The following is a 26,954-nucleotide window of genomic DNA, read 5'->3' as shown; positions in this document are numbered from 1 at the left end:
TCGTCGTATTTAAAGGCCTTAATGTGTCCAGGGACATATTTCCTAAGTTTATAAACAATAAAAAATGACAAAAGATTTTGAGATAATAAAAAATATCGATGCAATCATTGTAGTATCGACATATATGGCTCTTTTACTTGGAATCGACACCGCTATCTGTAGATCCACCCATGGCATTTGTTTACATTCAAGAGCGCCACCTTGCTGTTATCGGTTAGCTATTATAGCCTCCTACGGTGCGTAGTGAATTATGTTTAGCTATTCCTTGTCCTGCAGGGATGATACTTGTGCGCAACGTAGTTTATTTGTTGCCATGGAGGTGATGCTAAGTGATTAAGAAGTAGCTAAAACACAGTCTACTGCAGATGGATGTTAGCTGCTAGCTAGCAAAAAACACCTTTTTCAGAGTGGCGCTTCAGTATCTTCACCTTAATTTATATTTTTTGGACGTGCTGTAATGAAACAACTGGAAATATGTGATGCATTACATTGTATCGTATGCATGTTCGAAATAAACTGAAACTGAATTGAATGTGTATATATGTATGTGTGTGTGTGTGTGTGTGTGTGTGTGTGTGTGTGTGTGTGTGTGTGTGTGTGTGTGTGTGTGTGTGTGTGTGTGTGTGTGTGTGTGTGTGTGTGTGTGTGTGTGTGTGTGTGTGTGTGTGTGTGTGTGTGTATGTATATATGTACAGTGTTGGGTTAGTTACTGAAAACCAGTAACTAGTTACAGTTACTGGTTACTTTATTTCAAAAGTAAATCAGTTACTAACTCAGTTACTTACACCAAAAAGTAATGTGTTACTGTGAAAAGTAACTATTCAGTTACTTTTTTTTCTTCTTCTTTTTTTTTAAAAGCTCCCATTAATGCCCTTTTAGCCTTCATTTCAGTACTATTATTGCACTGGAGAATAATACAATGTGTTGATCAACTTGACATGCATTTGCATCACTGAACTCTGCTAAGCAATGTGGTCTACATACAACACACAAAGACAAATATATGTTTCAAAGGGCCAATTTATTTCAGGCCAGAACAAAATGACAAAACTATTTTAAATAGCTGCAACATAACATACATAAGTAACAAACAGCATAATAACAACATAGCTGTAAACCTGGCTTCACATAAGGAAGGCACACGTGACATACACAAAGCCTAACCAGGCAGATTTGAATTGTTATTTTGGGCAGTAGACGGGATCTTTGATCAAGACACAACTTACATTTAACTAAAATGTTCTTTTCTTTGTGCTCGGCAAAAGAAAAGAAGTGAGAATATCTCATATTTGCCAACCCTCCCGAATTTCAGTGCCTCTCCCCGGGACAACCATTCTCCCGATTTCCAGCCGGACTTAAGGCACGCCCCCTCCAGGTCCGTGCGGACCTGAGTGAGGACAGCCTGTCGTCACGTCCGCTTGGCCAACCAAAAAGTAACCACAGAACAATAGTGTTCTGTGGTTACTTTTTGGTTGGCCAACGGTTTACGTTGTATTGCTCCCCTCCCCTCCCCTCCCCACACCCAGACACACACAGAGCGCGCCTCCGGCTTGTGACACAAGAGATTCAGAAGAATGACACTGCAGCGCTCCAATAAAACACACTCAGATCTTGTGTTTCTAGCCGATACTACATAAAAAATAACATAAAATAACGCAGTAACGCATCATGTAGTAACAGTAACTGAGTTACTGAATATAAAAAATAACACGTTAGATTACTAGTTACCGCCGAAACTACTGGCGTTACAGTAACGCGTTAGTCCCAACACTGTATATATATATATATGTATATATGTATATGTATTATGTTTATGTAATGAGAATCGATTCTGAATCGCACAACGTGAGAATCGCGATTCGAATTCCAATAAATGTTTTCCCACACCCCTAATATATATATATATATATTATACATATATACATATATATAATATTATACATATATACACATACTGTATATGTGTATATATGTATAATATTTATATGTATGTGTGTGTATATGTTTGTATGTCTGTATATATATATATATATATATATATATATATATATATACACATATATATATATATGTGTATATATATATATACATATATACACATATATATATATGTGTATATATATATATATATACAGTATATATATATACACATACATATATGTGTGTATATATATATATACTGTATGTGAATATTTATATGTATGTGTTTGTATGTATGTATATATATAAATATACATATATGTGTGTATATGTATATATATATATATATATATGTATGTATATATATATATATATATATATATATATATATGTATGTATATATATATATATATATATATATATATGTATGTATATATATATATATATATATATATATATATATGTATGTATATATATATATATATATATATATATATATATATGTATGTATATATATATGTATATATGTATATATATGTGTATATATATATATATATATATATATATATATATATATATATATATATATATATATATATATATATATATATATACGTATATATATATATATATATATATATATATGTATATATATACATATATATATATATATATATATATATATATATATATATATATATATATATATATATATATATATATATATATATATATATATGTATGTGTGTGTGTGTGTGTGTGTGTGTGTGTGTATATATATATATATGAACAAATCCAGACCGATGTTCTTGTAGTTTTAGTGTGTAATTGTCCGTCCCAGTGATTTACCTCCCCAGACGCATTAAACTGATTACCAATGTATTTGTGCTGAAAACACTGGGGTGCCTTGTTATACAAGCCCACAAGTGCGTCTTATTTAATATGTTTGGCAGACATTACACTGAACACTGTACATTAGGAATGCAAATAACACAGCGTCAAAGAGGGTTCAGCTAATTATCTGGAGATAGGCTGGCTCTTGGCCCAAAGCGCCTTAAAATCCTTGAGATCGCAGACCTCTCGGGAAGAAGGGTGAGTGATTTGTGTAATGGTGGGTGCTCTTTGAATTGGGGATCCCACTGTTTGCAAGAAGTTCTTCAATAGCGGTCCGTCTGCGGCTTACTTGAACAGACTGGTGGATTCAACCAAATACAATCAATTAATAAGATTTATTTTAAGGGGCCCTTTGATGATTATAATTTATATTTAAAACACTTCATTGTGGTCCAGACAATACGCATTGAATATGATCTGGAGTAAATCTTGCGTAAATTTTGCTCCATATATTTAAAACACTTCCTTGTGGTCCAGATAATACGTATTGGATATGATCTGGAGTAAATTTTACGTAAATTTCACTCCACGTTTATTTTTCAATACATTTTTTAAGACCGTCCGAAAGATGGTTGATTGTGGAGGCATTCCCAGATTGCAAATAAAAAACATGCCCTACCCTCTCCAAAAGTATCATAAATTATCTTATACTGTACACTGTTTAAATATAAATCTTTAAGTAATTTTTTTTTCCAGACAGAGTCAAAAAATAAACTTTATAAACATTATGTAGATTCATCTGGTCACAACATAAGGTACACCTGCACACTCGTCAATTGATTCAAACTCTGCATAAAAAAATGCTTATAGCAGCATTTGTTATTGATTGTTGCACGTTGGTATTTATTATGCACATTCCAAGATTGGATGAAAATATTATTTTTAAACAATGGTCTGATCAGGTCTTCTAAATATACAAAAGTATTATTCCCCCCAGTGTATTTTGTCATTAGAAGGTCTTCGCTGATGTTTATTTTCAGTTTTCCCGGGAATATAAAAAAACACAATTGAGTGGAACTGCCCGTGGACAAAAACCAACCTCTAGACTAGAGGATTTGCAGCCACGTCGTAATTTCGCTCTCAATGCATTTAATCCAACACAGTTGCTGAGAGAGCTCAAAGGTGCTGCAAGATACTAAGGAAGAATAAAACCAAATAGTGAGAACACAATGTTCTTTCAGCAGGAATCTAAATGTTCTTCATAAGCATCTGAAATCCTCTCCTACGAAGGTCAAAGGCAGAATATGCCACTCGATTGCTCAGACTGTAAACATGAGTACTACTTGAAGCATCTTGTGTGTTTTTTGTATAGCTTTAGAATTTATAAAGCTTGCCACAGTAGTTGATGCCAATATCCACAGTTATTGATGCTGGAATGTTTTTATATACAAGGCAATTGATTAATCTGCTTACCTTGGACTGACAAAAATATGAGCTTTGTTTACAACAAATGCTTTCACTCTCGCTCTGCGTCACAAATCAATTGCCGCACAGACAGCGATTTAAAGGCCTACTGAAATGATTTTTTTTTATTTAAACGGGAATAGCAGATCCATTCTATGTGTCATACTTGATCATTTCGCGATATTGCCATATTTTTGCTGAAAGGATTTAGTAGAGAAAATCGACGATAAAGTTCGCAACTTTTGCTCGCTGATAAAAAAAGCCTTGCCTGTACCGGAAGTAGCGTGACGTCACAGGAGCTAGTATTCCTCACAATTCCCCATTGTTTACAATGGAGCGAGAGAGATTCGGACCGAGAAAGTGATGATTACCCCATTAATTTGAGCGAGGATGAAAGATTCGTAGATGAGGAACGTTACAGTGAACGACTTGAGAGGCAGTGATGGACATATCTTTTTTCGCTCTGACCGTAACTTAGGTACAAGCTGGCTCATTGGATTCCACACTCTCCTTTTTATATTGTGGATCACGGATTTGTATTTTAAACCACCTCGGATATCCTCTTGAAAATGAGAGTCGAGAACGCGAAATGGACATTCAGTGCCTTTTATCTCCACGACAATACATCGGCGAAATGCTTTAGCTACGAGCTAACGTGATAGCATCGTGCTTTAACTGCATATAGAAACAAAAAAAATAAACCCCTGACTGGAAGGATAGATAGAAAATCAACAATACTATTAAACCGTGGACATGTCAATACACGGTTAATGCTTTCCAGGCTGGCGAAGGTTAACAATGCTGTGCTAACGACGCCATTGAAGCTAACTTAGCAACTTAGCAACCAGACCTCACAGAACTATGTACTCTCTCCTTTTTCTATTGTGAATCACGGATTTGTATTTTAAACCACCTCGGATACTATATCCTCTTGAAAATGAGAGTCGAGCACGCGAAATGGACATTTAAAGTGACTTATCTCCAAGACAATACATCGGTGACACACTTAGCTACTGAGCTAGCGCGATAGCATCGTTCTCAAATGAAGATAGAAACAAAATAAATAAACCCCTGACTGGAAGGATAGATAGAAAATCAACAATACTATTAAACCGTGGACATGTAAATACACGGTTAATGCTTTCCAGGCTGGCGAAGGTTAACAATGCTGTGCTAACGACGCCATTGAAGCTAACTTAGCAACCAGACCTCACAGAACTATGTACTCTCTCCTTTTTCTATTGTGAATCAAGGATTTGTATTTTAAACCACCTCGGATACTATATCCTCTTGAAAATGAGAGTCGAGCACGCGAAATGGACATTTAAAGTGACTTTTATCTCCAAGACAATACATCGGTGACACACTTAGCTACTGAGCTAGCGCGATAGCATCGTTCTCAAATGAAGATAGAAACAAAATAAATAAACCCCTGACTGGAAGGATAGATAGAAAATCAACAATACTATTAAACCGTGGACATGTAAATACACGGTTAATGATTTCCAGGCTGGCGAAGGTTAACAATGCTGTGCTAACGACGCCATTGAAGCTAACTTAGCAACTTAGCAACCAGACCTCACAGAACTATGTACTCTCTCCTTTTTCTATTGTGAATCACAGATTTGTATTTTAAACCACTTCGGATACTATATCCTCTTGAAAATGAGAGTCGAGCACGCGAAATGAACATTTAAAGTGACTTATCTCCAAGACAATACATCGGTGACACACTTAGCTACTGAGCTAGCGCGTAGCATCGTTCTCAAATGAAGATAGAAACCCATCAACAGCCGTGCTCACCTGCATTCCAGCGATCAACGGCACAACGAAGGACTTCATCCGTGGGTTTGGCGGCAAGCATCGGCTAGGCGTAGTAAGTAGTCCTTGTTGTGTTGCTTTAAGTATTCTAATGCCCCGCAGTGGAGAAGGAGTCACACAGAGGAGGAAGCGCTGCTCAATCGCTTTATTAAAAAGCGGTAACTGGTTGTAGTTCAAAAAGTAACGCACACACATACACGAGCTGCTGTTAGCCAAAACTCACGCTCACACACACAAGTTCTCCGCCAACTCACTCGCGCATGCGCGTTCCCCAAACCCTTAAAGACAGTACACTAATGCAAATATCACAGATATTACAGTATTGTACTTAGCCGCTAAGACACCGATCGATCCCACCTACAACGTTCTTCTTTGCAGTCTCCATTGTTCATTAAACAAATTGCAAAAGATTCACCAACACAGATGTCCAGAATAATGTGGAATTTGGTCGAAGAAAACAGGAGGCTTTTCTATCGGGTCCGATGGGGTCCAACCACTTCCGTTGCTTTTGTGACGTCACGCGCATAAATCATATCCAAAGGAGTTTTTCAACCGGAAGTGTGGCGGGAATTTTGAAATTGCACTTTATAAGTTAACCCGGCCGTATTGGCATGTGTTGCAATGTTAAGATTTCATCATTGATATATAAACTATCAGACTGCGTGGTTGGTAGTAGTGGGTTTCAGTAGGCCTTTAAGCCCCATTGTTACTGGAACACGTCTTGGATTTTCTTCATGTGGAGAAAGTTTTCATTGTTAACATCCTCGCTAAAAAAGTGCTTAGAGGCTAAACAAACGTTGTGTTTCATCGACGATGTAGAGAAAATCCTGGAAACAGTGGGTGACAATCATTTACGATCAATCAATAGATTATTTTTTTTGTCCCTTGATAATCATTGGAAGAGAAACATGCTTCCAACTTCTTCCAATGGCTGATGATCAAACCACTTGAGGTCCTTCAAGGAGATTGGCACGGAAAATGTCCCATTTCCAATTACAAGACATCACTGTCATCTAATGCTGACAATTGTTTCGGAAGAGTGCACAATAAATCCCTAGGTGGTTTTATAATCCAGTGAGATGTTTGTATAGATTTTAATTGCAGTCATTCCTCTGCAACACAGTAACACTTTTTATACAACACAATTTACTATTGTACCCCAGTAAAGGTTAAACTAATAAACTGTCTCAAGTGTTCAGAGGCCATGAGATACTGTAGATCAGGGGTCACCAACCTTTTTGAAACCAAGGGCTACTTCTTGGGTACTGATTAATGCGAAGGGCTACCAGTTAGATACACACTTAAATAAATTGCCAGAAGTAATAATAATAATAATACCTGGGATTTATATAGCGCTTTTCTAAGTACCCAAAGTCGCTTTACATGTTAAAAACCCATAATTTATTCACACCTGGTGGTGGTAAGCTACTTTCGTAGCCACAGCTGCCCTGGGGTAGACTGACGGAAGCGTGGCTGCCAATTTGCGCCTACGGCCCCTCCGACCACCACCTATCATTCATTCAACATTCATTCACCGGTGTGAGTGGCACCGGGGGCAAGGGTGAAGTGTCCTGCCCAAGGATACAACGGCATGGTAAGAGGCGGGGAGTGAACCTGCAACCCTCAGGTTTCTGACACGGGTGCTCTACCCACTACGCCATGCCGCCCCTAAGAAGTAGCCAATTTGCTCAATTTACCTTTAACTCTGTTATTATTAATAATTAATGATATTTATCTTTGTGGAAACACTGATCATCTTAATGATTTCTCACAATAAATATATATAGAAACAGATAAATATCAATATGCAACACTTTATTTTTATATTTTCTCTATGTGCACATTTTTCAAATTGAACATTTTCAAATGATCACTTCTAAGACAGTCTTGTGAAATCACAATATCCCATTTTAACTAGCTAGCCACTAACATTTTTTAACAAATCATGACTTACTTTGCACCATGTTTGTACAAATAATAACTCATGTAAAATACAAAAGTAAACTCTCAAATTTTTAAATCATGTCACACTTTGAACTGTACACCAAATCTGTTATCTGTTTCTTTGTCAGTCAGTGGGAAGCCTGGCATTGCATGCTGTTAACTAGTGTGTTGTACTCTGGAGTGTAACTTGACACTGCAACTCTGAGTGAGTCTTGCAGATGTGCATCAGTGAGGCGTGTTCTGTGTTTGTTCTTGATGAAGTTCATGTCAGAAAAGGCTGATTCACAAAGATAAGATTTTTCCTCATTGTTTGCGGAACCTTCTTAATCTTTTGGGCATATTTTCACAGCAATCTGGCCTTAAGCTTAATTATGATAAATGTAAAATGTTAAGGATCGGAAATCTAAAGGGAACGTCCTTTCGAATGGAATGCAAAGTGCCTGTTTTGTGGACAGATGGACCAGTTAACATACTTGGTGTTGTTGTCCCAGAAAATCTGGAAGATCTAGGCTCAGTAAATGATGATAATCGACTAAGAAAGCTGGACAAAAGTATGCAATTATGGAAAGGGAAATCCCTAACCTTGTATGGTAAAATGTCTATTGCCAACTCGTTAATTATTCCTCAATTTATTTATTTGTTTTTGTCATTACCAGCTCCATCACAAAACTTTTTTAAGATTTATGAGCGGAGGGTCTTCGATTTTGTCTGGAACGGCAAACCAGAAACGATTAAAAGAAAGGTTTTGTACAAAGAGTATGAATATGGGGGCCTGAAACTTCTCAACCTTGAAGCTATGTGTCTGTCTTTAAAAGCATCAATTGTTCCAAATATGTATTTAAACATTGAGTGGTACACAAATGTCCTGTTGGACAAAAAACATGTACTGTATCAAAAGAAATTGTATCCTTTTTTACAAGTGATCCCCTCCCAGAGAGTCTGCTGGGAAACATGGCGGGGTTCATAAAGGAAACAATCCACTCATAGTGGTGTTTTCAATTTTATGTGCCAGAAAAAAGAGACAATATTTTGCAGCAGTTAATATGGATGAACTCTAATATTGTAATAGATGGAAAGCCTTTCTTTTGGAAAAATATGTTTGAAAGAGGAATCATTTTTGTCAATGATATTATCAATGAGAATGGTAAAATTATGAAGTATGATGAATTTAGAGCTATGTATGGTGATGCTTGCTCAAGCTTTTCATTTTATCAACTAACTGGAGTAATTGGGAAAAGATGGAAACAAATAATTAATTATGGAACTACTAAATTATTAGTTTGTAAACCTCTAATAAGAAATTCTAGTTGGCAAAAAGGAACTACAATAAATAGAAAAATATATAATTTTTATTTAATAAAGAAATCTTTGAAGGCTGCCTCATACAACACAAATGGAAAATGGGAGGACTTTTTTGACTGCCCGTTGCCATGGGATGCCATATTCAAACTAATCTATAAAACCACTATCGATGTGCAAAATCGTTATTTTCAAATTAAAATGATTTATAACTTCTTACCCACAGGGAAAATGTTAAAATTATGGAATATGAGTCAGATGATTGCCGATTTTGTTGTCAGGAGCCTGAATCCACCCTACATTTGTTTTGGTATTGTCATATTGTGTCTTTGTTTTGGGTGGAAGTTGAAAAAATGTGTTTAAGGATTGGTTTGTTTATGAAGCTTAATGTGGTTTCTGTTATTTTAGGAGAGTTCATTGACAATCATGATTTAGTCAATTTAATTATAGTACTCGGTAAAATGTTTATTTTTAAGGCCAAAAACAGATATTCACTTAGTATTACTTTCTTTAAAACATTTATTCAGTATTTTCTAACTTTAGAAAGTTACATGGTTGAAAACGATAATGATACCAAAAAACATTAAAAAAAAGATGAGAAGTCCTCAAAGGCTTATTTTGAAAGTATAATTATGTTCATAGATTATATGATATCTGTTGTTGTGTTCCCTAATTTGAGTGACCTGGACATAATCTGGACTGTACATAAATGCTTATTTTGAAAATGTAATTTTGTTTATAAATTATATGAAATCTGTTGTGTTCCCTAATTTGTTTCTGTGTACATGAATGAAGGTGTGTGTTGCTGAGTCCGACTTGGACATTATCTGGACTGGGCCTGGTTTAAAAAACCCTTTAAACAAATCTAATTTCATTGACAACCTGGTCTGTTGAAGATAAGGCCCTTTTTTAAAATAAATAAAAAACATTTTCTTGGATAAAAAAGAAAGTAAAACAATATAAAAATAATTACATAAAAAATAGTAATTAAGGAAAATGTTAGTGGACCAGCAGCCTATACAATCATGTGTGCTTCAGGGACTGTGTCCCTTGCAGATGTGTTGTATATGTTGTGGGAACCAGAATATTGGTAGCAGAAAGAAATAACCCCTTTTGTGTGAGTGGGTGTGGATGAGTGTGCATGGGGGAGGTTGTTTGGGTTGATGCACTGATTGAAAGTGTATCTTGTGTTTTTTCTATGTAGATTTAATTAAAAAAAAAAAAAATTTAAATTTTTTTTTTTTTTTTTTTTTTTTTTTTTTTTTAGAACAGGCCCGCGGGCGACTCATCTGGTCCTTACGGGCGACCTGGTGCCTGCGGGCACCGCGTTGGTGACCCCTGCTGTAGATGCATGTGATTTAACTAGAGCAAATACACAAGGCTGGATCCAATACTACCGGTATATGCCTTTGCAAGGGTGATAATGCTTAGTTTTGATTCACACAATCAGAGAAGTATGAAACTATTTAATTGTGTTTGAATTGTCAAGCAATTTGGACTAGGATTTTCTTTTTTGAGCTTGTGGATTTAGTGCTTTTTTAGTTCTTGGTTGAAGTTTTCTGTGTTATGGTCAGGATTGTCCAGTGTTTTTTGCATGCGTGTCCTTTTTTTATCCCACTGTCTCTCATTACCTTTATTTGGTCTTGTCACCCATGCACTCCTGTGTTAGCCAATCAACACCTTCACGGTCCCTGCGTTTTTCCCCAAGTGTGTCTCTTTTGGTAATTATACCTAGTTTATATAGTTTTCCTGGTTTTGGCTGTTCAGTGTCTGCTCGGTCTTTGGACTGATACAACAATAATCTCTAGAAATATTACTTTTTTGGAAATGTAAATAAATGATAAATGGGTTATACTTGTATAGCGCTTTTCTACCTTCAAGGTACTCAAAGCGCTTTGACAGTATTTCCACATTTACCCATTCACACACACATTCACACACTGATGGCGGGAGCTGCCATGCAAGGCGCTAACCAGCAGCCATCAGAGGCAAAGGGTGAAGTGTCTTGCCCAAGGACACAACGGACGTGACTAGGAAGGTAGAAGGTGGGAATTGAACCCCAGTAACCAGCAACACTCCGATTGCTGGCACAGCCACTCTACCAACTTCGCCACGCCGTAGGTTATGTTAAAGCATATGTTAAAACACTCTTTACATGGCATGTATATGTAAACATGACATGTGGGATATATAACATGATAAATAAGCACAGAATATTTTGTACACTGACGGAACAATATGTGCTGTGCATCGTTTGCCTGGATGTACACATTACTAAGTATTTAGCTTATGCATCAGTTGACTTGTTTTTAAACACATTTTAGTTAGTCACAAAGTTAGGCACGAACCTACTTTTAGAACATAGTTAACTCTCCCTATTCCTAAAAATCCATGCAATTTACACACAGTTGGTACGGTAAGTATTCAGACCCCTTTAGATTGCAGCCATTTGCTAAAATAAAAAACATTCATTTTATTTCTCATTAATGACAAAAAAACAGAAATGTAGATTTTTTTGCAGATTTATTACAAATAAAAAACTCAAAAATCACATGTGCATGACCCTTTGCTCAATACATTGCTGATGTACCTTTGGTAGAAATGACAGCCTCAAATACTTTTTAATACACTGCCACAAAATTGGCACACACATCTTTGGACAGTTTTGCCCATTCCTCTTTTCCCATTCGTCTTTGCAGCACCTATCAAGCTCCATCAGAGTGTATGGGAAGCGTTGGTTTTCATCCAGCATGTCTCTGTATATTGCTGCATTTATCTTTCCCTCTAGCCTACTAGTCTCCCGTTTCCTGCCGCTGAAAAACATCCCCACATCATGATGCTGCCACGACCTCGATCTGAGAGTCTTTTAGGTGCATTTTGGGAAACATTTTACGAAGAAATGGCTTTCGTCTGGCCACTATACTATACAGGCCTGATTGGTGGATTGCTGCAGAGATGAATGTCCTTCTGGAGGGTTGTCCTCTCTTCACAAAGGAATGCTGTAGCTCTGACAAAATGACCATCAGGTTCTTGGTCACCTCCCTGACTAGACTAAGACAAATGCAGCAATATACAGCGACATCCTGAATGAAAACAAACGCTTCCCATTTAACCTAATTCCCACCTTCTACCTTCCTAGTCACGTCCGTTGTGTCCTTGGGCAAGACACTTCACCCTTTGCCTCTGATGGTTGCTGGTTAGCGCCTTGCATGGCAGCTCCCGCCATCAGTGTGTGAATGTGTGTGTGAATGGGTAAATGTGGAAATACTGTCAAAGCGCTTTGAGTACCTTGAAGGTAGAAAAGCGCTATACAAGTATAACCCATTTATCATTATAACCTGATGTAGCTTGAGAGGTGCTGCAAAGAGGAATGGGCAAAACTGCCCAAAGATGTGAAGTGTGAAGTGAATTACATTTATATAGCGCTTTTTCTCAAGTGACTCAAAGCGCTTTACATTGTGAAACCCAATATCTAAGTTACATTTAAATCAGTGTGGGTGGCACTGGGAGCAGGTGGGTAAAGTGTCTTGCCCAAGGACACAACGGCAGTGACTAGGATGGCGGAAGCGGGGATCGAACCTGCAACCCTCAAGTCGCTGGCACGGCCGCTCTACCAACCGAGCTATACCGTCCCAAGATAGCTGGCATTGAATTCAATAAGACTTGAGGCTGTAATTGCTGCTAAAGGTGCATCAACAAAGTATTGAGCAAATAAATACGCTTGTTTGCTTGCCAAGTGCGAGCAACCAGACGCGATGTTACCTGCAACAAATGTATCGAAATGTAGTACTGTTCAGTTTTACGTAAACCGGCACTCGGACGGAATGGTTACCTATAAAAAGGCAGATTTCGGGATCCATCCTTATTCAGTACTACATCCGCATTATGACAACTATGGGCAACAATAATGAGTTGTAAGAGACCATTCACCAAAACATTCCCCTCATTCCCTTTATAAAATAATAACAAATGTATTATTACATTGATAATTTCAAGGAAATTTTGTCAAATCCATGACATTTTGAAAACTTCAAGAGGAACAACTCTACATAACTTAACCCTTTTAAAAATGTTGCACACAAGGAATAGTTGGATCAATGTAGTGGCGAGCGAGAACATTTGTGACCATGAGCCAATAACATAAAGAATAATTGGAGCAGCGAGGGAGACTGTGTGAGGAGTATAATACAGTATACTTCATCTGCACCCCTCCTTATGCAGCCAGCTGGCAAGGGAATATTTTATCAGCCTGGCACGGTTGGTACAGAAAAGGAACAAATTCATTGGTAACCACACACTCCCAGTCAAGGACACGATCTCAGCAGGATGGAATGCTGCTGTCTTTCTACACCATCATTTATGGTTATGTATGCACCTGCTTCTTTATTATTATAAAATGCTTCTGGGCAAGGTCTCACTCAGTTCTTGTCTCCAAAAAAACTCAAAATATAATCCTCAAGGGTTTTATTGTGTCTGTAAAAACCCAAGTAATTGTTTTAATATTTTTCTCCCATGTCTCCTCATTACATTTGTACACTCCCTCTGAGACTTTTGTTCATATCCTGGATTTGGAATACATCTGTTGATCTATGCTAAATCCAATTTAAAGCAGGCGAGACGTTGCTTCTGAAAAGCGTGTGAGCAAAGGAGTGGGAGCATAAATAATCCATGTGCCTAAGTAGTGTCACTGGGATGCTGTGTTGGCATGTCGGCCCCACTCAGTAAAAACAAGGCTGTCTCGGGGGCATTGTCTGGAATCCAGCATTTTAGAAAAGTTGGACGACTGGTTTTTGTAAGCAGCCCCTTAGCCTCAAACATTATCTGCTATGCATCAAGATAAATACATACTTTGCCTCAAGGAGGTTAGAATGTACCTTCAATTGAGGAGGAAGAAAATGTAGTGTTCCTGTGAATCTGCAAATGACAGTCATAGCCGTAGAATATGGTATATAATTTTTATGGTTGTAATCTCTTTTCAGCGACACAACTTCAGTTTGGCCATGCTGACGGATAAATGATTCATTGTAGGCTTTGTAATTGAAAACACTGAGAGGGGGTTGACAATTAATCTTTTTCCACCCCAGTCGCAAATTTCCATGGAGAAATGCCACAAAATTCAGATAATAGATTAGAGGGATGTTGTTCGGATGGCGAGGGAGGAGAGGCGAGGAGTTCTCCATCACTAATCTCTCTTGCGGTGACTGCATCTAAATAACCTGCAGAAAAGGATAAACAGTTGCATCCATCATGGGAGTACCATTGAGGACAGTGATTGATGCCTTGGCATGTCACTTTGCCTCTCCCTTCATGGTCAGGGTTAGGAGGTGACACCTGTACCCCGGAGAAATATCTGGCATACAACAATCAGGACGTTGCTCTTACCTCATTGGGAGTGATTCAAGGAACACGCCTTGTCCTTCTGTGTGATTTTGACATGTCCTCTTTCCCTTGGTGTCATCTTGGTTATAGGATTGTCTATCTTGATTTATTGGGTTTGCTTTGTCGAAAACGGGTTTTGTGGATTTGCGTGCATGTGGATGCATTTCTGCATTGTTGTTGCCTCGGACTCAAACGCTTGGATGGAGTGGGGGGGGGGGGGCATAGGAAGTCAGGTGAAATCAGAGCAAAAATACTGCGTCCATGTGCTTTTTTCGCCTGTAGGAATCGTTCCTAAAATGGTCTTTCATACAGGGTAAAAAAGTTAAAACAACCAAAAAAGCAGAGGAATGTGGCTGCTGTTACACCTTTGCAGTGACCACTTTGTCAATGTGTGTATGAACTAGGGATGCATCTAACGGTTATTTCTTAAATTGATTAATCTATTGATAATTTTTTGATTCATCGAATTATCTGTAGATTTAATTTCCCTTTGTGGCAAACTGTTTTTAGTGTAGTGGTGCAACAATGAATCCCCCCATAATACACCAACAATTGTCTTGTGTCGAGATACTTTAATGCATGTTGTTCAGTCTGTGATATGAAAGTAAATTACTTACAAATCCGTTTTACTTCTGCTGCCATCTTTGGTCCCACTTTTTTAAGTACTAGTGCATTGTTGCGGTCAATACTAGTCAATACTACGCAATAACTAAACAAAAGCAATACATACTCATTTAAATCCTTTGTTTTTTCCCTCAAAGTTGCCCAATGTTCAGGGACTTATTCTCTGAATTTTTAAACTATAACAAAAACTGCAAAAAATATTTGGTGAAAACAAAAATTTTGATAAAACAATAATTCATTGTTGCAGCTCCATGTTTGCGAGACAAGCGAGTGTAGTGTCCTACCATGCTCGGGAGTGTGGCCGCGGTGTCTAGAGCGGCGGGATGTGAGGCTGAGAAGAGAGAGGCATAAGGCGTGCGTACGTTTTTAGGGGTTAAAAAGTGTGCCTGTCGGCGGGTCTGTTGGTCACTCTTCAAGTGGGGGTGTAACTGATGTCATATTCATTTATTTTTAGTCTAGGTTATAGTTTACATACAAATGTGCTTTGTGTGTTGAGGAAAGATAGCCGCGCACGGAGAAAAAAATGATACTTCTACTTCTACTCTACTGGCTTTCAACGAAGGCGGATGCTCCCCTTCCCTCTACCATGTCTCTCCTGCTTTTGCTTCTTTGTCTTGCCTTTTCTTAACTTTCTTGCAGCCTCTTTTTGCACTGCCCTCCAAAATTTAAGCAATGGAATTTATCAACTTTCCTCTCAACAAATTTGACAAGGTCTTCTTGACGGGAAGCTTGGGTTCGGGTAACCTGCCTGTCCTGATGGAACGTTTGGACACACAATGGACTCATGGGAGAAGTATGTATGTACTGTATACATTTTTGAGCCTTTTTCAAGAAAGTAATATCACAGCAAATTATATGCAGGACATCATGATGACCACGCCCCTAAACACACCCCCACCGTCACATGTATCTTGGCAATCTAGGGGAAACCCTGTACTGTATCGGTAGTGTTGATACAGAGGGCAGTATCAATATTAAAGCTGTCAAAGTTAACGTGATGACGTTAACTATAACTTTCAATAACGGCACACATTTTTTTAGTGTCTGATTATCCTTTTTGACCCTCGGGCCGTGCCGTAGCGGGGAAAATTTGGCTGCAGTTCACTAGTTAGTGATGAGCCACAAGCAGAAAAATAGCGAGCAGAAATGGACAACGAAAAGGCTACATTATGGAAATATCAGGTTCAAAGCCATGGCAAGATGTTCTCCCAACAAGAAAGGACAATTTTTTGCCAAGAGACGAAGGAACATCACTGCAGCAAATGCCTACCGTGTGCGTCGTTCAGGGGTGGGTGGTGCTTTACTTCTGTGTTTAGATTACAGTTAAGGTGCAGTGATAACATAAAATGTAAATTGTTACTGTGACTTCTTTAATAAGTAAAATGACATAAAAGCTCAACAGAAATGAAAGATGGTAGGCAGAAAGTCCAAAAGGGACTTTTTTATTGCTTGTATTCCGACAAGGAATTTCATCACAGATGTGAAAACCAGTGGTGGTCAACCATGCTGAGATGGCTGTTGAAGAAGCAAGAGTACTCAAGGCGCCAATATCTTCCTGAAAAAAGCAGATACGAGCGAAAAATACAGTACATCCCTATACTTTATCAAAAAAAAAAAAAGATTTGTCGAGTGATAAAGGACTATTTGTCGGTGGAGTTCCCAAACATATTGAACTCTTGTGTGCTCCATACACCATTTTACACGACAAAACAGATGAAAACTTGGAAAAGCATGGACCAACTTCTTTATGTGTGGCTGGGTCAAGAAAATTGGTATCAAGATTCTCCCAGATAATCATGCATCGTTTTTGCTCGGGTAAAGTCACATCACATGATTTAACTTTGCGTCTACTGCCATGTTTGTTGCCTTCCCTTGCTGTTTCACGCACCTTTTACGAGTACGCATGTTTTCCCCCGTATTTATCAAAATAGAACTACCAATGTCAACATTGTGTATGTGCTGAAAGCTTCATTTATGATTGTTGCCTTTGGTAAAAGCCTAACTCTTTTAAGTTTGGCTCACATTTGCTTTCTTCAATTTAGACTCGCAGAGTTGCTGCTTTTCGAAGAAGTCGTAGTACCCGTGTTTTTAAAAATACAAATAATATCAAGATAATACTTAAATGGGAAACACTAAGCGTTAAAAGTATATCAAACAAACTTTTAAACGAAGCGATCACTGCAATCTTGTGCGTTCTTCAGCTCTGCTCCCATGGACTGGAGTGCTTTCCATTTTTGTCGTTTTCGTTTCGGAAAATCTTGCACTCTTCCGCCCTTCTTGATGACCTCTCGAAAAACTCTGAAGAAACGTTTATCCTTTTTGCGATTTAAATGGTTCCAGCAGCCTAAAACAATGCAAGCATAGGGCATTTTTCTTCGAGAAAGGTTCAATGGTGCCTCGTACCCATTGAGAACAAACGCTGGCTTGACCACCACGTATATTTAACGGGCGGTACGTGAGCTGGACTTGACATCATTTTAAATCCAAGCAATTGCAAACAGTCGATCCGACATCAAAACATATCGAAACACTTTTCTCAAACCAATCACACGCTTTTCCAGCTTCAAAATAAAAGCGCTATGTTACAGTTTAACTACATTAACAAAGTAAAAGTCTTACATTACGATCATGCTTTGTCAAAAATGTTCTGTGATGTTATTCTGTAATATTTAAAGGGGGATTTTTCTGGCTTGCTGAAACATTGTGTAAATTCTTTTATAAGATGTTCTGGTCAAGTCCTCAATTACAGAATGATTAGCAGGCTGAATATTACATTTTATTAATAAATATAGAAGGTTAAAACATTGCCATGCAGCAATATGAAGACCATTAACTTGTACAACATGTAATGTAGAGACTATCAGAAACATTTATTCAGGTAGAAATATCACAGATTACATTACCAAACATCTTTGACAATCAAAGCATGATTGTAAGAATCCACATTTTGTGTTATTATTCTGTGAAACTAGTATTTAAACATGGAAGTTTAGCTCCTCCTCTGAATGCAAGTGCTCCTTTCCCAGGCGCGTCCACCGCTGCTGCTCACTGCTCCCCTCACCTCCCAGGGGGTGATCAAGGGTGATGGGTCAAATGCAGAGAATAATTTCGCCACACCTAGTGTGTGTGTGACAATCATTGGTACTTTAACTTAAAGCAGTAATACAAATTCTGGAAAGAGCACTGCAGGTATTTAAAAAAATATATGTTCATTAAAAGCGTGTTTGTCCTTTTTGTTTTGAGCCATTTAAAAAAAGCACAATGTTTAACACACATTTAATTAAAGCAAATTATTTGTCCAGTCATGGTGTTTAAATCTGAAAATTATCTGTCTTGGGTACATTTATTATGAAAAATTATATCTATCTGCGATTAATTCAGATTAATTTTAACTGAACAAAATGCGATTAATCGTGATTAACTATTTTAATATTTTGTCAGCCCTAAGATAAAAGATTTGTTATCCATTCATCCATTTTCTACCGCTTGTCCCTTTTGGGGTCGCGGGGGGTGCTGGAGCCTATCTCAGCTGCATTCGGGCGGAAGGCTGTTGCAACGCATTGGACATTTTTCTAGCATCCAACATCAAACAACTCTCCCCTCAGCCACGCGACCATCATCGCTTGCCTGCGACGGGAAGCTAACAAACCAAATATTAACCTGTGAACATTGCTCCAAAGTACGGATTTTATGTTGATTTACTGTGCATACAAAAGTAAACATTGACATATGCAAAGGCAGTGATTTATAATAAAACAAGGCGGCAGCTAAAGAAGGACTTCCCCGTTTATCCCTACTACTTTTGGCCCTGACGACAGGGCCGTGTGACCATAGGGTGAAAAAATATACTACTGTACTAAGACTATAGAGGCCATAAACAGTTAGCTTCTACAGCAGCAGTGCCCGAAGTACAGCACAGGGGCCAATGTGTTGCCTGTGGCTCATTTGTCATTGGCCTGAGGCACATTTAGAAAAAAACAAAAAACACCAGCAAAAATTGGGAAAACAGCAATAAGTACAATGAGAAAAAACAAAATGTTGACATCTGCCAAAAATAAGAGAAAGTTATTACATGTAATTATATGTATGTGTGTGTATATGTGTATATACAGTAAGGGACAAGCGGTAGAAAATGGTTGGATGGATGAATGTGTGTGTATATATATATATATATATATATATATATATATATATATATATATATATATATATATATATATATATATATATATATATATATATATATATATATATATATAGTATATATGTATGTGTGTATATATATATATATATATATGTGTGTGTGTGTGTGTGTGTGTGTGTATATGTATATATATATAGTGTGTATATATGTATGTGTGTGTGTATGTAAATAAATAAATAAATGATAAATGGGTTATACTTGTATAGCGCTTTTCTACCTCCAAGATACTCAAAGCGTATTTCCACATTCACCCATTCACACACACATTTACACACTGATGGCGGGAGCTGCCATGAAAGGCTCTAACCAGCAGCCATCAGGAGCAAGGGTGAAGTGTCTTGCCCAAGGACACAACGGATGTGACTAGGACGGTAGAAGGTGGGGATTGAACCCCAGTAACCAGCAACCCTCCGATTGCTGGCATGGCCACTCTACCAACTACGGCAGTGTGTATATGTATAGTGTGTATATATATATAGTGTATATGTGTATATATATAGTGTATATGTGTATATATATAGTGTATGTGTATATATATAGTGTATATGTATATATATGTATATATATATATATATATATACATATATATATATATATATATATACATATACATACATACACTACCGTTCAAAAGTTTGGGGTCACATTGAAATGTCCTTATTTTTGAAGGAAAAGCACTGTACTTTTCAATGAAGATAACTTTAAAGGCCTACTGAAACCCACTACTACCGACCACGCAGTCTGATAGTTTGTATATCTATGATGAAATCTTAACATTGCAAAACATGCCAATACGGCCGGGTTAACTTATAAAGTGACATTTAAAATTTCCCTGGAAATATCCGGCTGAAACGTCGCGGTATGATGACGTATGCGCGTGACGTAGTCAGTTAAACGGAAGTTATGGTACCCTGTAGAATCCTATACAAAAAGCCCTGTTTTCATTTCATAATTCCACAGTATTCTGGACATCTTTTGCAATTTGTTTAATGAACAATGAAGGCTGCAAAGAAGACAGTTGTAGGTGGGATCGGTGTATTAGCAGCGGACTACAGCAACACAACCAGGAGGACTTTGTTGGAGAGCAGACGCGCTAGCCGGCGACCTCACCTTGACTTCCTACGTCTCCGGGCCGCCAAACGCATCGGGTGAAGTCCTTCGTCCTTCCGCCGATCGCTGGAACGCAGGTGAGCACGGGTGTTGATGAGCAGATGAAGGCTGGCTGGCGTAGGTGGAGAGCTAATGTTTTTAGCATAGCTCTGTGCGGTCCGGTTGCTAAGTAGGCTTCAATGGCGTCGTTAGCACAGCATTGTTAACCTTCGCCAGCCTGGAAAGCATTAACCGTGTATTTACATGTCCACGGTTTAATAGTATTGTTGATTTTCTATCTATCCTTCCAATCAGGGGTTTATTTTTTTTGTTTCTATATGCAGTTAAAGCACGATGCTATCACGTTAGCTCGTAGCTAAAGCGCTTCGCCGATGTATTGTCGTGGAGATAAAAGGCACTGAATGTCCATTTCGCGTTCTCGACTCTCATTTTCAAGAGGATATAGTATCCGAGGTGGTTTAAAATACAAATCCGTGATCCACATTAGAAAAAGGAGAGAGTGTGGAATCCAATGAGCCAGCTTGTACCTAAGTTACGGTCAGAGCGAAAAAAAATATGTATATCACTGCATTCTAGTCCGTCACTCTAACGTTCCTCGTCCACAAATCTTTCATCCTCGCTCAAATTAATGGGGTAATGGTCCGACTAGCTCTAGCTGCGTTGAAAACAATAGGAAAATATGAGGGAGTGAACAACTGACAACGTCACGCTACTTCCGGTAGGGGCAAGGTTTTTTTTTATCAGAGACCAAAAGTTGCGAACTTTATCGACTTTGTTCTATACTAAATCCTTTCAGCAAAAATATGGCAATATCGCAAAATGATCAAGTATGACACAAAGAATGGATCTGCTAATCCCGTTTAAATAAAAAAAAAATCATTTCAGTAGGCCTTTAAACTAGTCTTAACTTTAAAGAAATACACTCTATACATTGCTAATGTGGTAAATGACTATTCTAGCTGAAAATGTCTGGTTTTTGGTGCAATATCTACATAGGTGTATAGAGGCCCATTTCCAGCAACTATCACTCCAGTGTCCTAATGGTACAATGTGTTTGCTCAGAAGGCTAATTGATGGTTAGAAAACCCTTGTGCAATCATGTTCACACATCTGAAAACAGTTTAGCTCGTTACAGAAGCTACAAAACTGACCTTCCTTTGAGCGGATTGATTTTCTGGGGCATCACATTTGTGGGGTCAATTAAACGCTTAAAATGGCTAGAAAAAGAGAACTTTCATCTGAAACTTGACAGTCTATTCTTGTTCTTAGAAATGAAGGCTATTCCACAAAATTGTTTGGGTGACCCCAAACATTTGAACGGTAGTGTATATATATATATATGTACACTGTATATGTATATATTTATATGTATATATGCCTATGTGTATATACAGGTAATGTGTATATATATGTGTGTGTATATGTATATATATACTGTGTACGTGTGTATATATATTTATATATGTGTGTGTATATGTATATATGTGTGTATATGTACAGTATATACAGTATGTGTATATATAAATATAAAAAGTGTGTGTGTGTGTATATATATATATATATATATATATATATATATATATATATATATATATATATATATATATATATGTATGTTAGGGGTGTGGGAAAAAATACATCAAAGGCAGTCCCTTCAAGGTTTATTGGCGCTCTGTACTTCTCCCTACTTCCGTTTACCACTCTGTACAGCGGCGTTTTAAAAAGTCATACATTTTACTTTTTGAAACCTATACCGTTAATTTCCGATATTACATTTTAAAGCATTTATCTGTACTTAAAATTCATTCTGGACCTTTTATTTTTCTTTGTTGTCGTATTTTTTGTCCGTATTAATGTGAAATGGTCTTAAATTATTTCCAAGATGGTCTTAAAAAATGTCTTAAAAAGTCTTAAATTTGACAGAGACCCTGTGAAAATCAGATCCCGGCGGGCGTTCCAGTTGAAACTTCCCACTAGAAACTCGACAATTCTGACTGCCCTAGTACAAATGGAATGCACCAATAGACCCGCTGTGCAGCTTCCTGGCCTCAGAGGTGCCAGTCTGATGGATATTATGTGTGTGCCAGGCTGTGCGAGCCTTTCCTCCCCGCACCCCTGCACCACTAAGATGGATCCCTCATTACCTCCCATTTCTTTCTCTCGATCCCCTGTGTGCCTCTGCCTTTATCATCGTGTGAATAGTTGAATCCCACTGGCTCCAACAGATGGCCAGACAAAAGTAAGCATCTCACGAGATAGAAAGCTCAAAACTGGAAGTAGAGCCGGTGAGGTGAAGGATGTAAAAATCCAAGATAACATCTGTGACAAGATGCTGCGTGACAAGTGAAGAAGAAGAGAAGGGCTGGAGGAAACAATTCAGGCAATATTGAATTGTAGATTGAGGGAACTGCTCTCCTCCCTCTTTCCCTCCCTCTTGTATTTATCCCATGTGAGACCACGCCTCCGTCCTTTCACTTGTCAGTGCGTCTATAACAGTAAGCTATCTGCAACGGGGCTGCGCGGGGGGTGAGAGCGATCCTCACTCTGTCTGCGCGGGCGACCGGATCTGAACAGACCGGACGGGACTAGATGCTACGAACTTGCAGGAGCAGGTGTGTGTTATTCTGTTGGTGTGCATGCGATTCATATTGGAAGAAAAACTGGAGCATGTGTAGTCTGTATGTGGTCACTTGTTCCTCTGTGGGACTGTATCGTATGCCCTAGTTTACACTTGAATAATCTGATGTATTCTGTTTTTCCCTGAGATTTGTGCATGAAGTCATTACCATTGATGCTCATTGGGGTATTCATCACCAAGACTGGACTTGCCTGTTTGTTATGCATTATTTAAAATATATACTTACTGCACAAGTTGTTACTGTTTGGGCTTCTTGAGCAAACTGTTTTTCCTGCGTTTGTACATTTGACGCTTCCCTGTTGTGATGAGCATTCATGGGATACGGGGGGGGGGGGGGGGGGGGGGTCACTTCAGCTTCCTCAGCACTCAGGTGTGGACTCTTTGTCTCCATGGGGGCCGCTTTTTAAAACACGCTCAACTCATTGTCTCAGTCTGGGTTTACTCAGCCAAATATAATCAGGACAGTTGCTGAACGCTGTGGAGTGGGCTGTCTAAATTTAGAGGCAGAACTACAAGGCTGAATCAGTTCGCCTAAACGCAGGACACTTTCGGGTTGTTTTGTTTAGAGATGCTTTTTTTGGTTTGTTTTACAGTCGCTCACTATATATCCATTTGCTGCTCCTATAAAAAAAATCCTGCTGGTATTTTTGGCTAAAGCGAATATACTCGCTATAAGTGTTTTGTCGATATCTTTATGGGTCACAGGACGTGTCACCACTAAGCTGTGGTAGTTATGATAGTGGAGGGGGGGGGGGATTTGCGAAGTGACCCACAGGTTGAAATATTAATGCTCCAGCCTGCTCAATGGTCCATGCTGTTTGCAGCGATATGGATGAACAAATGCAACGATGGAAGCGCAGAGAGATACATGTCCTTAAAGCATTCATTATTTATCACTACGCACTCTGCCATGGAAGCTCTAACCCCCATATCAACTGGCCTCTTTTTCTCACTGAGACCCCTGTGGGCCGAAGGCGAGGATGCTCTTGCTGAGTCTACCTGTCAGGTTGTCCCGAGGCGTGTTCTGGTTGCACACAAACGCCAACCTATAGATGTGCATGATATTTTGTCTCTCCATGTACTATTTGTTGCAACCCGCTGCAATAACAGGAAGTTTCCATAAAATCACAGCCACTTGCGCTCGGGTCTTTCTGTTTTTCACCTTCATTCGTTATCTTTGTGAGGCAAATGGGACGCCGCTCACAATTGGTATAGGAGTGGCGACCTTGAGACCTGTTGGTGTTGTTTTTCGGCCGCCGTGCTGTGAATACCAAAGGGACCGCATGGGATTTGTAAGGCACTTGACATGCCGTTTTGTAAAGTGGCTGGAAAATGCGCAGAAGAGGTGGCAACGCCGCCAAGGCGCTGGCATGAATATGGATCGTATGCAAATGCGGCGGCTGTTGACTCAAGCTGTTGAGAAAGGCAAAGGACGGGTTCCTCATGGCGTAGACGCGGTCACCATCTCTGTCCGTGCGGTGACAGGTGGCAGATATCAGTGACAGCTGCCAAGGTGACACCACTCAATAATAGAGACTGGAGATGTACTGGAGTCACTGTCATCATGACCAATTGTGCTTGGACACTGATGTTATGTGAATGGGCCTTAAAGTAAATGATTGGCATTTTTTTGCTCCTCTTATCTTTCTTAATTTTCAGGCATCTCTTACCTGTGACTTATTTAGACACAGTTGTTCCTCGCTCATCACGTCTAATTTGCTCCCGACTTGACCATGATTAATACATTTTTGTGAGTTAGGATTCTTATTAATAAATCCAATATTTTCGTTAGAGATGTTGCGGTCTGAGTTTTGGGCTGACGATTCTGACAACGATCATCCATGACTGAGATCAGCCAATACTAATACTGATGCCGATCACATGTATTAACTGTAAATTTTTGTGGTAGTATATTAATGTGTTTATTGTGAGTACTATAGGTGGGTTGTAATCACGTGACCTAGAGGCATATTCAGGCACTTCCATGTTTCAGGGGATGGTCTAAGCCCCATTAGGTTACTGTTTATTTACCTGCATCAGTGCAGATTTAGGCTTATATTGAAAGGTTTAGAGTCAAAAGCGATTATGATTTTTTTTTTAAAATGGGATGAAGTGGATTTTTACACTCTTAAGAAAAATATTTTAAAAAATGATTAAAACCATTTATCATGACCAAAAGGTTATTGCTACCTCACTTCACTTGACACTTACGGTATTTAGAGAAGAAAAGATTGGAGGCACATCATGTCTTTACATCTGGAGGGTCCACAAATTAAGCATTAATCGGTGAAAGACAAAGTTGGACTTATTCGTGCATCAGTAACTAACGTACTTGATTGACATAACGAGTGCCGTGCTGCTGTGATCGTGACGCTAACGAGAAAAAGGATACGTTTGTTTGCAGTGGATTTCCTGCTACAAATATTAGTCTCAACTTCAATTCATGTCTGCAGTTGTTTTTATGGTGTGAAGTTTATATTTTGTCTCATTATTTAGCTATAGATGTCCCTGTTGTACAGCATGAATCTATGCTGGCGATATCAAGATATAGTATATGCTGTTGAGCCTACAAGAGATTTATTCATTTTGTTGTTTAATACAATTAAGGATATTTTCCTGATGCTAACAAATATCATCAAAGACTATAATGTAATCATCCGTGTCGAATAAAACACTTGGCTTTCTTGCACAACAACAACATAAGCTTTTAGTTTTTATGAAAATGGAGAAAGAAAATACGGTGGATTGGACCAACAATCCAAAAATGTATTAGTAAGACTTGACATGACGTTAGTTTATTTGCAGAAGCAGGTCTTCGTAGTTATATTTAGGCATAGCAACCACAAAAGAACAAAAATCTAATGCGATCTCTTGTCCTTTCTTTACGTTTAGTTCTATCAAACACTTCTAATATAGTACAAACTCGATTGAATCACACCAAGTTTCTCAAACAAATCAAATGTTCAAATAAACATTTTACAAAGTGATTGCTGCAGACACAAGCGGTCCGATTGTATTCCACAAGAGGATGAAAGTGATATTTTTAAGAGCCATTTGCTTCAACGCACTTTTTTTCCTGATTTTATTATTTTAGGGACTCCATGAAAGTTTTTTTCTATCTCGCTATTCGCGCGATTGGAACATCCAAGAACACAACAGCACTCCCACTTGTTTCAATGCTACGCTCAAGCTGCTTGACAATCAAGCCGTGAAGAAGAAAAACGGATGTGACGTCATATGCAACCCTCCTATCGACAGTTTTACAATAGTAACCCAATATTTAAACTACTTCCTTATTCTCTTTTATTACATACAACTGTTTCATCAAAATGAAGTCCGTAGTACATGATAACTAAGCAAAAGCAAAGACTACTATTAAATACTCATTTAAATCCTTTGTTTTTTTTCTCTGAAAGTTCTCCTTTGTCCAGGAACTTATTCTCTTAGTTTGTAAACATTAACAAAAACAAAAAAAAAGATTTTGAGACAATGAAAATTTTTACCTAGCCATTCAAGTATCGATGATATACTGTTTAGGAATCAATCCGCCAGTGTCGTATACTGACTGTGACATTGATGACACACCAACAATTGTTGTTGTTATATTACCCTCTCTCTAGACTCTTATTAATTTCCTTGGTATATTTCTGTTAATAGTTACTTACCTTCTGCTGTAAAGTGGTTTCGTCCGGACTTCTTATTTTTTTATTTTTTTTA

General features: G+C 38.2%; 1 protein-coding gene across 3 annotated transcripts in view; it reads left to right on the top strand.

Moving 5' to 3' along the window:
• sulf2a (sulfatase 2a) overlaps window positions 1-26,954 on the top strand; it is a 191,723-nt gene that overhangs the window by 9,492 nt on the left and 155,277 nt on the right. For 2 of the 3 annotated variants that reach the window (XM_062046599.1, XM_062046583.1), the window contains exon 1: window positions 23,089-23,211. The exons of the other annotated variant lie outside the window; for it this stretch is intronic. The gene's annotated coding sequence lies outside the window, so the exon portion shown is untranslated. Of the gene's footprint in view, window positions 1-23,088; window positions 23,212-26,954 lie in introns of those variants that run through there. 3 annotated transcript variants of the gene reach the window in all.

Source organism: Entelurus aequoreus, linkage group LG01 (assembly GCF_033978785.1).
Source record: "Entelurus aequoreus isolate RoL-2023_Sb linkage group LG01, RoL_Eaeq_v1.1, whole genome shotgun sequence".
NCBI classification, from domain to species: domain Eukaryota; kingdom Metazoa; phylum Chordata; class Actinopteri; order Syngnathiformes; family Syngnathidae; genus Entelurus; species Entelurus aequoreus.
The sequence above is the reverse complement of the archived record's forward strand: the minus strand, read 5'-3'. Positions and strand labels throughout refer to the sequence as shown.